Below are 10,538 nucleotides of genomic sequence, written 5' to 3'. Positions count from 1 at the left end.
ACAAATCACACGCTTCTCCATGAGTTCTCCTAGCCATGACCATCACTACAGGAGAGCACACTCACAGGAACGAGCTGCAGTACTACCGCAACCAGTGACTGGAACTCACCAGCATGGGAGTCCGTAGAAAATGTTCCAGGGGGGGGGGGGGCAAAAAGGGGGAGGAAGAAGTGGGGCGGCGCACGCAGCGCCGGAAATTTGAGGTGACGTAAAAACGGGGCTACGTCATGCCAAAAAATGGGTGTGGTCATGGACCAGAATGTGGGTGTGGTCGCAGGTGGTGACAAGTTTACATGAACTTAGCAATTGTGGGACATTAGATTAGGACAGTGGTGGTGAACCTTTTGGAGGTCGAGTGCCCAAACTGCAACCCAAAAGTCACTTTACTATCGCAAAGTGGCAACAGCAATTTAAACTAAATATAAACGTTTTAACTCATATATGAACATTATGGAAAATCCAAGTTGAAAATAAACTGTGAAGATAAACAATTTCATCCACCATACTCCTGAAAAATGTATTCTTTTTTTAGAACCTCCCAGTTTCATTTTCTGTTTTAAAAAGCTGAAAATGTAAGTTTTATGCTATTGTCTCATATGATGATGATTCAGCTTTTTCCATAGTCTCGCAGTTAGCAATCATGTGACCCCCAACAAGACAAATTCAGCAATCATGTGGCCCCCCATCAAGACAAATTCAGCAATCATGAGGCCCCCAACATGACCAACTCAGAAATCATGAGGCCCCCGACAAGACAAATTCAGCAATCATGAGGCCCCCAACAAGACAAATTCAGCAATCATGAGGCCCCCAACAAGACAAATTCGGCAATCATGAGGCCCCCAACAAGACAAATTCAGCGATCTTGAGGCCCCCAACAAATCATGAGGCCCACAACAAGACAAATTCAGTAACCATGAGGCCCCCAACAAGACAAATTCAGCAGTCATGAGGCACATAAATAGACAGAATTTTACATAAATAGGCAGAATGCCCCCTTAATATGGTAGACACTTCTCACCTGGCAGCAGTTCCCCAAAATACACTCAATCTGACAGCAGTGGTTCCCCAAAAATAGGTAGCCCCAGGTCTATATGTGTCCCCAGAATAGGTGGTCAGCGGTATAGATGTCCCCAGAACAGGTAGCCAGGGGTAGAGATGTCCACAGAACAGGTAGCCAGGGGTATATGTGCCCAGTACATGTAGGCAGGGGTATATGTCCCCAGTATATGTAGCCAGAGGTATATGTGCCCAGTATATGTAGCCAGGGGTATATGTGCCCAGTATATGTAGTCAGGGGTGTATGTCCCCAGTATATGTAGCCAGAGGTATAGATGACCCCAATATATGTAGGCAGGGGTATATGTCCCCAGTATATGTAGTCAGGGGTATATGTGCCCAGTATATGTAGCCAGGGGTATATGTGCCCAGTATATGTAGCCAGGGGTATATGTGCCCAGTATATGTAGCCATGGGTATATGTGCCCAGTATATGTAGGCAGGGGTATATGTCCCCAGTATATGTAGTCAGGGGTATATGTGGCCAGTATATATAGGCAGGTGTATGTCCCCAGTATATATAGTCAGGGGTATATGTCCCCAATATATGTAGTCAGGGTTATATGTGCCTAGTATATATGTGCCCAGTATATATGTGCCCAGTATATGTAGGCAGGTGTATATGTGCCCAGTATATGTAGTCGGGGGTATATGTCCCCAGTATATGTAGGCAGAGGTATATCCCCAGAATAAGTAGCCAGGTGTGCCCCTAGCAGGAGGGGAGCAGAGCAGAGAGGGAGAGCTGTGGGGACAGCGGGGAAGGGGGGCCATCTCCCCCCTCCTTCCCTCACCTTAGGGCTCTCCCTCCCTTGCTCTCCCCTCCTGAACTAAGTGTTGTGCGGTGGCTGGCAGCGGGCGAAACTTAGGGCGCGGGATGGATTTGCCGCTAGTCTGGTCTGGTCCAGACCAGAACAGCGGCACCAGCACTTCCGGCGCTTGGAGCAAGACGGATGTAAGTTCCGCCTGCTGCCAGCCACCCGCACAAGACTTCGTTCTGGAGGGGAGAGCGAGGGAGGGAGAGTCCTAAGGTGAGGGAAGGGAGGGGAGATGGCCCCCCTTCCCTGCTGTCCCCACAGCTCTCCCTCTTCTCTGCGCTGCTCCCCTCCTGCTGGCTGCACGGGCACGCGGCCAGGGGGGGGGGGGCAGCAGGCGGCAAATACTTACATTGCATGCAAGGGATCTCGATTGGACATGCTGGAATGCCCATGGACGCCAGTGTGTGGTTGCTACCAGACCTGGACAGCCAACTGACCATGACAGACACTAAATCACTAAAGTAAGCAAATAACCAACCAGCACCTAAGGATTTTAGAGGCGAATTATTCACATTAGAAAACAGTGGATTACATCAGCCGACATCCGTCTCAAAAAGTACCGGATATAATTATAGCTCAAGTGTAAGCAAAACATAGCTTATGCTGCCAACAACAGACACAGTCACTACCTCAAATGAACAGCGTCAGCCTGGCAGCAGGGGTATCCACAACGGACAATCGCCATTTCGGACGTGAAACCCGTTCTTTGTAAAGTGAGAGTGAACACTCAAGTTCAAGATCATTCTCACTTTGCAAAGGTGAGATTTCCCGTCCGAAACAGCGACTGTCCTTTGTAGATGCCATCAGGGCTGCATTTGGTTTTTTATTACTGCCCAAGATCGACTATCACCGGCTTCCCCAGCACTGACAGCATCCTAACCCCCCTCCCCAACACGGCAGGCATTACAGTGGGTTGCAAAAGTATTCGGCCCCCTTGAAGTTTTCCACATTTTGTCATATTACTGCCACAAACATGAATCAATTTTATTGGAATTCCACATGAAAGACCAACACAAAGTGGTGTACACACGAGAAGTGGAACGAAAATCATACATGATTCCAAACATTTTTTACAAAATAATAACTGCAAAGTGGTGTGTGCATAATTATTCGGCCCCCTTTGATTTGAGTGCAGTCAGTTGCCTATAGACATTGCCTGATGAGTGCTAATGACTAAATAGAGTGCACCTGTGTGTAATCTAATGTCAGTACAAATACAGCTGCTCTGTGACGGCCTCAGAGGTTGTCTAAAGGTGCCCATACACTCGTCAGATTGGCAGCAGATAGATAAGAAATGCATCTGATGATCTATCTGATGCGTTTTTAGAACATTTTTTACCAGGATAGAATTCCAATAGATTTCAGTTTGAAATCTATTGGAATTCTATCTGATGGCATTTTTTTGCCATCCGATTTCCATTAAGGCCAATGCAAACTGATAAGCAATCTCATCAGATCGACCTAAATTTTCCATCCTGCCAGCTCGATGGAAATCCATCGAAATCGATCGAAATCGGCCATCGATCGGTCGATTGGCCAACCGATTTCCAAAGATCAATCGATCGATCGATCGGGATCGATCGGTCGGCCAGAAAATCGGCTGAGTGTATGGGCCCCTTAAGAGAATATTGGGAGAAACAACACCATCCAAAGAACACACAAGACAGGTCCAAGACAGGTCAGGGATCAAGTTATTGACACATTTAAAGCAGGCTTAGGCTACAAAAAGATTTCCAAAGCCTTGAACATCCCACTGAGCACTGTTCAAGCCTTGAACAGTGCTTCAAGCGATCATTCAGAAATGGAAGGAGTATGGCACAACTGTAAACCTACCAAGACAAGGCCATCCACCTAAACTCACAGGCCGAACAAGGAGAGCGCTGATCAGAAATGCAGTCAAGAGGCCCATGGTGACTCTGGACAAGCTGCAGAGATCTACAGCTCAGGTGGGGGAATCTATCCATAGGACAACTATTAGTCATGCACTGCACAAAGTTGGCCTTTATGGAAGAGTGACAAGAAGAAAGCCATTGTTAACAGAAAAGCATAAGAAGTCCCGTTTGCAGTTTGCCACAAGCCATGTGGGGGACACAGCAATCATGTGGAAGAATGTGCTCTGGTCAGATGAGACCAAAATGGAACTCTTTGGCCAAAATGCAAAATGCTATGTGTGGCAGAAAACTAACACTGCACATCACTCTGAACACACCATCCCCACTGTCAAATATGGTGGTGGCAGCATCATGCTCGGGGGGTGCATCTCTTCAGCAGGGACAGGGAAGCTGGTCAGAGTTGATGGGAAGATGGATGGAGCCAAATACAGGGCAAACTTGGAAGAAAACCTCTTGGAGACTGTAAAAGACTTGAGACTGGGGCGGAGGTTCACCTTCCAGCAGGACAATGACCCTAAACATAAATCCAGGGCAATAATGGAATGGTTTAAAACAAAACATATGTATGTGTTAGAATGGCCCAGTCAAAGTCCAGATCTAAATCCAATCGAGAATCTGTGGCAATTCTGAAAACTGCTGTTCACAAACGCTGTCCATCTAATCTGACTGAGCTGGAGCTGTTTTGCAAAGAAGAATGGGCAATGATTTCAGTCTCTAGATGTGCAAAGCTGGTAGAGATATACCCTAAAAGACTGGCAGCTGTAATTGCAGCAAAAGGTGGTTCTACAAAGTATTGACTCAGGGGGCTGAATAATTACGCACACCACACTTTGCAGCTATTTATTTGTAAAAAAAATGTTTGGAATCATGTATGATTTTTGTTCCACTTCTCACGTGTACACCACTTTGTATTGGCCTTTACGTGGAATTCCAATAAAATTGATTCATGTTTGTGGCAGTAATGTGACAAAATGTGGAAAACTTCAAGGGGGCAGAATACATTTGCAACTCACTGTAGATTGTAGGCAGGGATTACATTATAAGCTCCTCTGAGGACAGTTAGTGACACGATGGCAGGGATCAGAGTGTAAAGCGAACAGCAGAGTGTAAAGCGAACGGCACATTCAGTGAGTGACAGACAGCTCAGATATCACTGTAAGTGCCCGTTTGCTGCCCCTTCATCCCCCGAATGCCTGATCCGGCTATTGGTAGCTGCACACCACTATGTGTAAACTCTGTGTAGCAGGAAAAATGTTTGGATGGCTAACTGATGCTGCCACCCTGCTGCTTACAGCCCGCCCCTTGCTTTCCTGGTGCCCTAGGTCACGGCCTTTGTGGTCTTGCCTGAAATACAGCCATGGCTGACATGCTGACACTGTTCATTTGAGCTAGTGACTGTGTCTGCTGCTGGCAGTATAAGCTATGCTTTACTTTCACTTTGAGCTATAATTATATCTGGTACTTTTTGAGACGGATGTTGGCTGATGTCAGCCACTATTTTTTGATGTGAATAAATTGCCTCTAAAATCTTTCGGTGATGGTAATTTAATTACTTTGAAGATTTCGAGCCTGTAGTGGCCTCATAGGCTGGACTGTGCACGAAGATCTTTAACATAGGGGTGCCTTCCAAATAACAGGTACTAGGCACTACCTCACCTTGTCCTAACATTGCCTTATGCTGGGCATACACGGCTCGTTTTCTGCGCCGGAATCGTCCCCGCGGGCACTTCCATATCTGCGCTTCGTTTTTCTTTTGTCCTGCCCACCGGTTGGGCAGGGTTGTGGGATCACATCTTCTGCAGAGTTCTCAGGAGATCAGATAAACCTCATACTACATTTGAAGTAAACATCTCCAGGCGTCGGGGTGGGGCAGCGCACAGCTTGTCTCAAGTTTCACTTTCCTTTACTTTTTTTTTCCCATCTTGTAATTTTCAAACATGAGCCATTTATTGCAAAAAAAAGTACAGACAGGGAATTTGCAGAAATGTTTGCATAGCTCTTTAATGCAAATTTACTATCCACGCCATAAAAAATGGGAGGCTGAACAAGGGCTTTAACTTCTGTTAAAGGACCACTATCAAAAATCATAAAATGTAAAATACATGTAAACACATACAAATAATATGCATGTTACTTCCAGAGTAAAATGAGCCATAAATTACTTCTCTCCTATGCTGTTACTTATAGTAAGTAGTAGAAATCTCACAGAACCGACAGGTTTTGGACTAGCTTATTTCCTCACGGGAGACTTCTCATGGTTTTCTTTATTTTTAAAAGCACTTATTGAATGGTAGTTGCTCTGTCCAACTACCAAAAAAGTTGTGCTTCGATCAGGGAAGCTGGTCAGCATCTTTGTATAAATCAGTTTTTAGGGAGTGTCTTTATAAAGAATAAAGACCATGCTGAGAACCCCCCATATAGAGATGGTGCAAAACCTGTCAGGTCTGTCAGAATTCTACTACCTTTTGTGAGTGACAGCAACATGGGAGAAAAGTAATGTAAAGCTAATTTTACTCTGGAACAAACTTCCTATTTGTCTTTATATTCACAATTTTCAAATTCAAATTTTCACAATTGAAATTTGAATTTTTGCTCAATTTTCCATAAAATATATTGAAATTTTTGCAAGTTACACATTTTTGCGATAATAAGAGCTTAAATTAAGTATAAGAGAGGTGGAGCGCTCAACATCACATATACCTGTCAGATGGTAAATTATGGAAACCATACATTCAGAACCTTCAGTACAGACCCAATTTCCAGGCCAGAAAACTAAATGACACAACAAAGTGACAATACTATTGCACAGCATTCAACATCATATAATTCCCTGTGGAAGGAAAAAAGAACCAATGCACTGCATTGAGCATCAATAGTCCCCCTGTGGAAGGAAAACACAGTATCTAATCCTCCTTTTGGCAAACTTATAGTGTAACAACGAAGTCCATATGGCACAATATACTCCCAAACAGTCCTCTTATTTTTTCCAGTCACAAAATTCAGCTAGAACACTCTTAAGGGCCCGTTTCCACTATTGCGGTGCGGAATCGCCACATATCACCGCTGACAAAATCGCATGCGGATACGATTCCGCATGCGTTTTTTGCCGCGACTTCGCATGCGATTTCGCATAGGCAGGGTATATGCGATTTTAACCATGTCACTGCCTGTGTCAATTTACATTACTTTCAATGCGAAATCGCGGGAAAAACGCATGCAAAAAACACATGCGACTTCCCTATTAAATACATTGCCTGCGATTCGCCTGCATTCCACACGCAGGCGAATTCTGCAGGGTCTACCATGCAGAAAAATCCTGCACAGAAAAACGCAAATGAAAACTGACAAGTGAAAACAGTCCCATCCACTTGTATTGCTTATGCGAATCCGCATGCGTTGTCTGCATGCGGATTCGCGCTAGTGGAAACGGGCCCTTACCAGCAGGCGTAGCTGATTAATTCACAGATCAGCATATAAAGCATGTATATGATTGGAGCTCCTCGTATCCAGGTCACTTTCCTCCTAAGTTGCACTCAGAAAGATAGGAGTAACATAGCGTAATCAAATTTCAACTGATTAAGCCCATCCACCGTATAACCTCCACGTGTGAACCCCACAAGTGTCCGCACCTCAGTGATAATGGATAAAATGCTCGCTCACCAAATGGAATGGCTGATCCTCATGCTGACCAGCTGAAACAGCTTTTTATAACTTTGGTGGTCGAAGTATAGGATACCTTAAACTCTGCAAGAATAGACCTCTTCATTGTTTCCTGAGACGTTTTGTCCTCTTATGTGTCTTCTAGGTCCTAGGTTTTAAGTTCTCAATGTGTGGTACACGTACCCCAAGGGGTACTTCTGATAGTTCCAGGGGGTACTCAGGCTTGATATACAATAAAATGTTGAGAAACACTGGTGGCCAGAGCAGCAAGTTTACCTGCCAGATAGATAATTTCCAACATGTTGGAAATGATCTATCTAACCATCTATCTGCCTAGCAATTAAGGCCCATACACACGTCGGATTTTTCTGAACGACGGGTCGTTTGAACGTCCCGTCGTTCAGTCGTTCGCACGTCAAATCCGACGTGTGTACAGACTATCGTTCGCGTGATAAGACTGGTTACCAGCGATCCGCCCGTCTTATCACGCGAACGATAGTCTGTACACACGTCGGATTTGACGTGCGAACGACTGAACGACGGGACGTTCAAACGACCCGTCGTTCAGAAAAATCCGACGTGTGTATGGGCCTTTAGGCATTGAGCTCAGCAGGAGAACTCAGCAGGAGATAAACAGAAGACAATGCACCAGAGATAATGACCAGTCTCTACAGAAAATAATCGAATGCTGGGAATACACGGCTCGATTTTGCCGCTCGATTCCCTGCTCAATTCTGCAGGCGATTCTCTTATCTTCCGCTCATTTTTCTTATCTTTTTCCATTGTGATCAATGCAGAATCGAGCAGGGAAACAATCGGGTGGGGGATCGGACATGTTGGAAATTATCTATCGAGCCATCTAAATGGCTCAGAATCGAGCCGTGTATTCCCAGCATAAAACAGAAAAGGTAACAGAAAAATCTAACAGAAAATTGTATGGTGTGTAGTAGGCATAAAAGTCTAAATCCCACCATAGGTCCGAGGAGGATTCAGGAAGCCTTTGCAGGATCCAGAGGCTTTCCTCTTCCTAGGTAAGTATCAATCTTTTTTGTCCCAAACCCTCCTTGGGTACACTTTAACATACATCAGTACCAGGGCCGGATTTGTATAGGTAGCGAGATGACCCCTTCCCTCTAGAATGGGTAGCATGATGACCCCTCCCCCTTTCCTCTAGTATACGTAGCCAGATGACTCCTCCCCCTTTCCCTCCAGTATAGGTAACCAGATAACCCCTTCCCTCTAGTATACATAGCCAGATGACTCCCCCCCCCCCTTTCCCTGTAGTATAGGTAGCCTGATGACTCCCTTAATCTTTCCTCCCCCCCCCCCCACCCTTTCTGTATAGGTACCCAGCTCACCTTCACACGGCAGCAGCCATCTGTGTCACTCATTTCTCCACTCTTCCTCTTCCTTTCCATCTCCAATGCTGCCCAAGTCCATAGCCGCCCACCACAATGCAAACGTGCACAGAGAGCAAGGTGGCTGCTGCACAGGCGGCTAGCGGCAGAGTACTGCAGTCAGACACTCGCTTCCTGCATTGCAGCATTTGCAAGCTTGCAAATGCTGCACCAGTTTAGCCTGCTGCTTTGGTGCCCTCCCTCCTGTGGTGCCCTAGGCCATGGTCTAGGTGGCCTTGGCCTAAATCCAGCCCTGATCAGCACTGAGAGAGGGACAGAGGAATTTGGTTCCCAAAGAAGGGACTGTCACTCCTAAAAAAGGCAGTTGTCTTTTCTCATGCCCATAGATTTTAATGCATTTGGTGAAAATTAGTTTTCTCACAGTCATATATTTTTGCGAATATTCGTATTTGTGCAAAAACTTGAAACTTACTGCAAAACCAATAAGGCCATATTTGGTACTATTCCTCACTATTTATAATATAGTAGCTGATTGCCCGGCATTGCCCGGGTATGTATTTGGCTGGTGTTGGCTCCGCCCACTTTTCTAACCCTAACACACAATGACTCAATGACCTAGTTTGTGAGCTTTGCAGTATTTGGCATCAATAATTTGCATTGAAATGAAACAAATCTGATTGGCTGTGGCTCCACCCTCTTTTCTGAATTTGAACCCCAGTCACCCAATGACCAACTATACCAGGTTTTAAGCTTGTGTCCTTAACAGTGCAAGAATGTCAGCAATTGAATATTCCCCTTGAAAAGCACCCAGTGACCAACTGTGCAAAGTTTGAGAACCCTACCGTTAACAGTGTAAGAATGGCTGCAGTTTACATTTTCCCAGTGAAATTTGTATTTGTCTCCGCCCACTGATGACCGAGCATTGCCTGTGTCTGTATTTGGCTGGTGTTGGCTATGCCCACTTTTTGTAACAGTAACAGACAATTACTTAATTGCTCAATGACCAAATTTGTGAGCTTTGCAGTCTTTGGCATCAATAATTTGCATTGAAATGAAACCAATCTGATGGGCTGTTTGTGTCTCCACCCCTTTTCTGAATTTGAACCCCAGTCACCCAATAAATAACTGTAACCCAGTTTGGGGCTTGTGCCATTAACAGTGCAAAAATGGCAGTAATGAAATATTTCCCTTGAAAATCAATAGATGAATTTTGATTGGCTTTTGTAGGCTCCATCCACATTTATGAATAATAGCTGATGAATCGGCGTTACCCGGGTATGTATTTGGCTGGTGTTAGCTCCGGCCACTTTTTCTAACCCTAACACACAAATACTCAATGACCAAGTTTGTGAGCTTTGGGGTCTTTGCCATCAATAATTTGTATATTCCCATAGAAATTAAACAAATCAGATTGGCTGTTTGTGGCTCTGCCCCTCTCCGGCATTTGAACCCCAGTCACCCAATGACCAACTGTAGCAGGTTTGAGGCATCGTTATTAACAGAGCAAAAATGGAAGCAATTTAAATATTCCCCTTGAAAATCAACAGGTGAATTTTGATTGGCTATTATAGGCTTCACCCACTTCCCATAATATTAATCTCAGTCACCCAGTGACCATCTGGGCAAAGTTTGAGAACCCTTGCCATTAACAGTGTAAGAATGGCTGCAGTTTATATTTTCCTAGTGAAATTTGTTTTTGGCTCTGCCGACTTTTTGTAACCTTGACACACATTCACTCAATGACCAAGTTTGTG

The sequence above is a fragment of the Hyperolius riggenbachi genome, chromosome 2 (assembly GCF_040937935.1).
Source record: "Hyperolius riggenbachi isolate aHypRig1 chromosome 2, aHypRig1.pri, whole genome shotgun sequence".
NCBI classification, from domain to species: Eukaryota; Metazoa; Chordata; class Amphibia; order Anura; family Hyperoliidae; genus Hyperolius; species Hyperolius riggenbachi.
The sequence above is the reverse complement of the archived record's forward strand: the minus strand, read 5'-3'. Positions refer to the sequence as shown.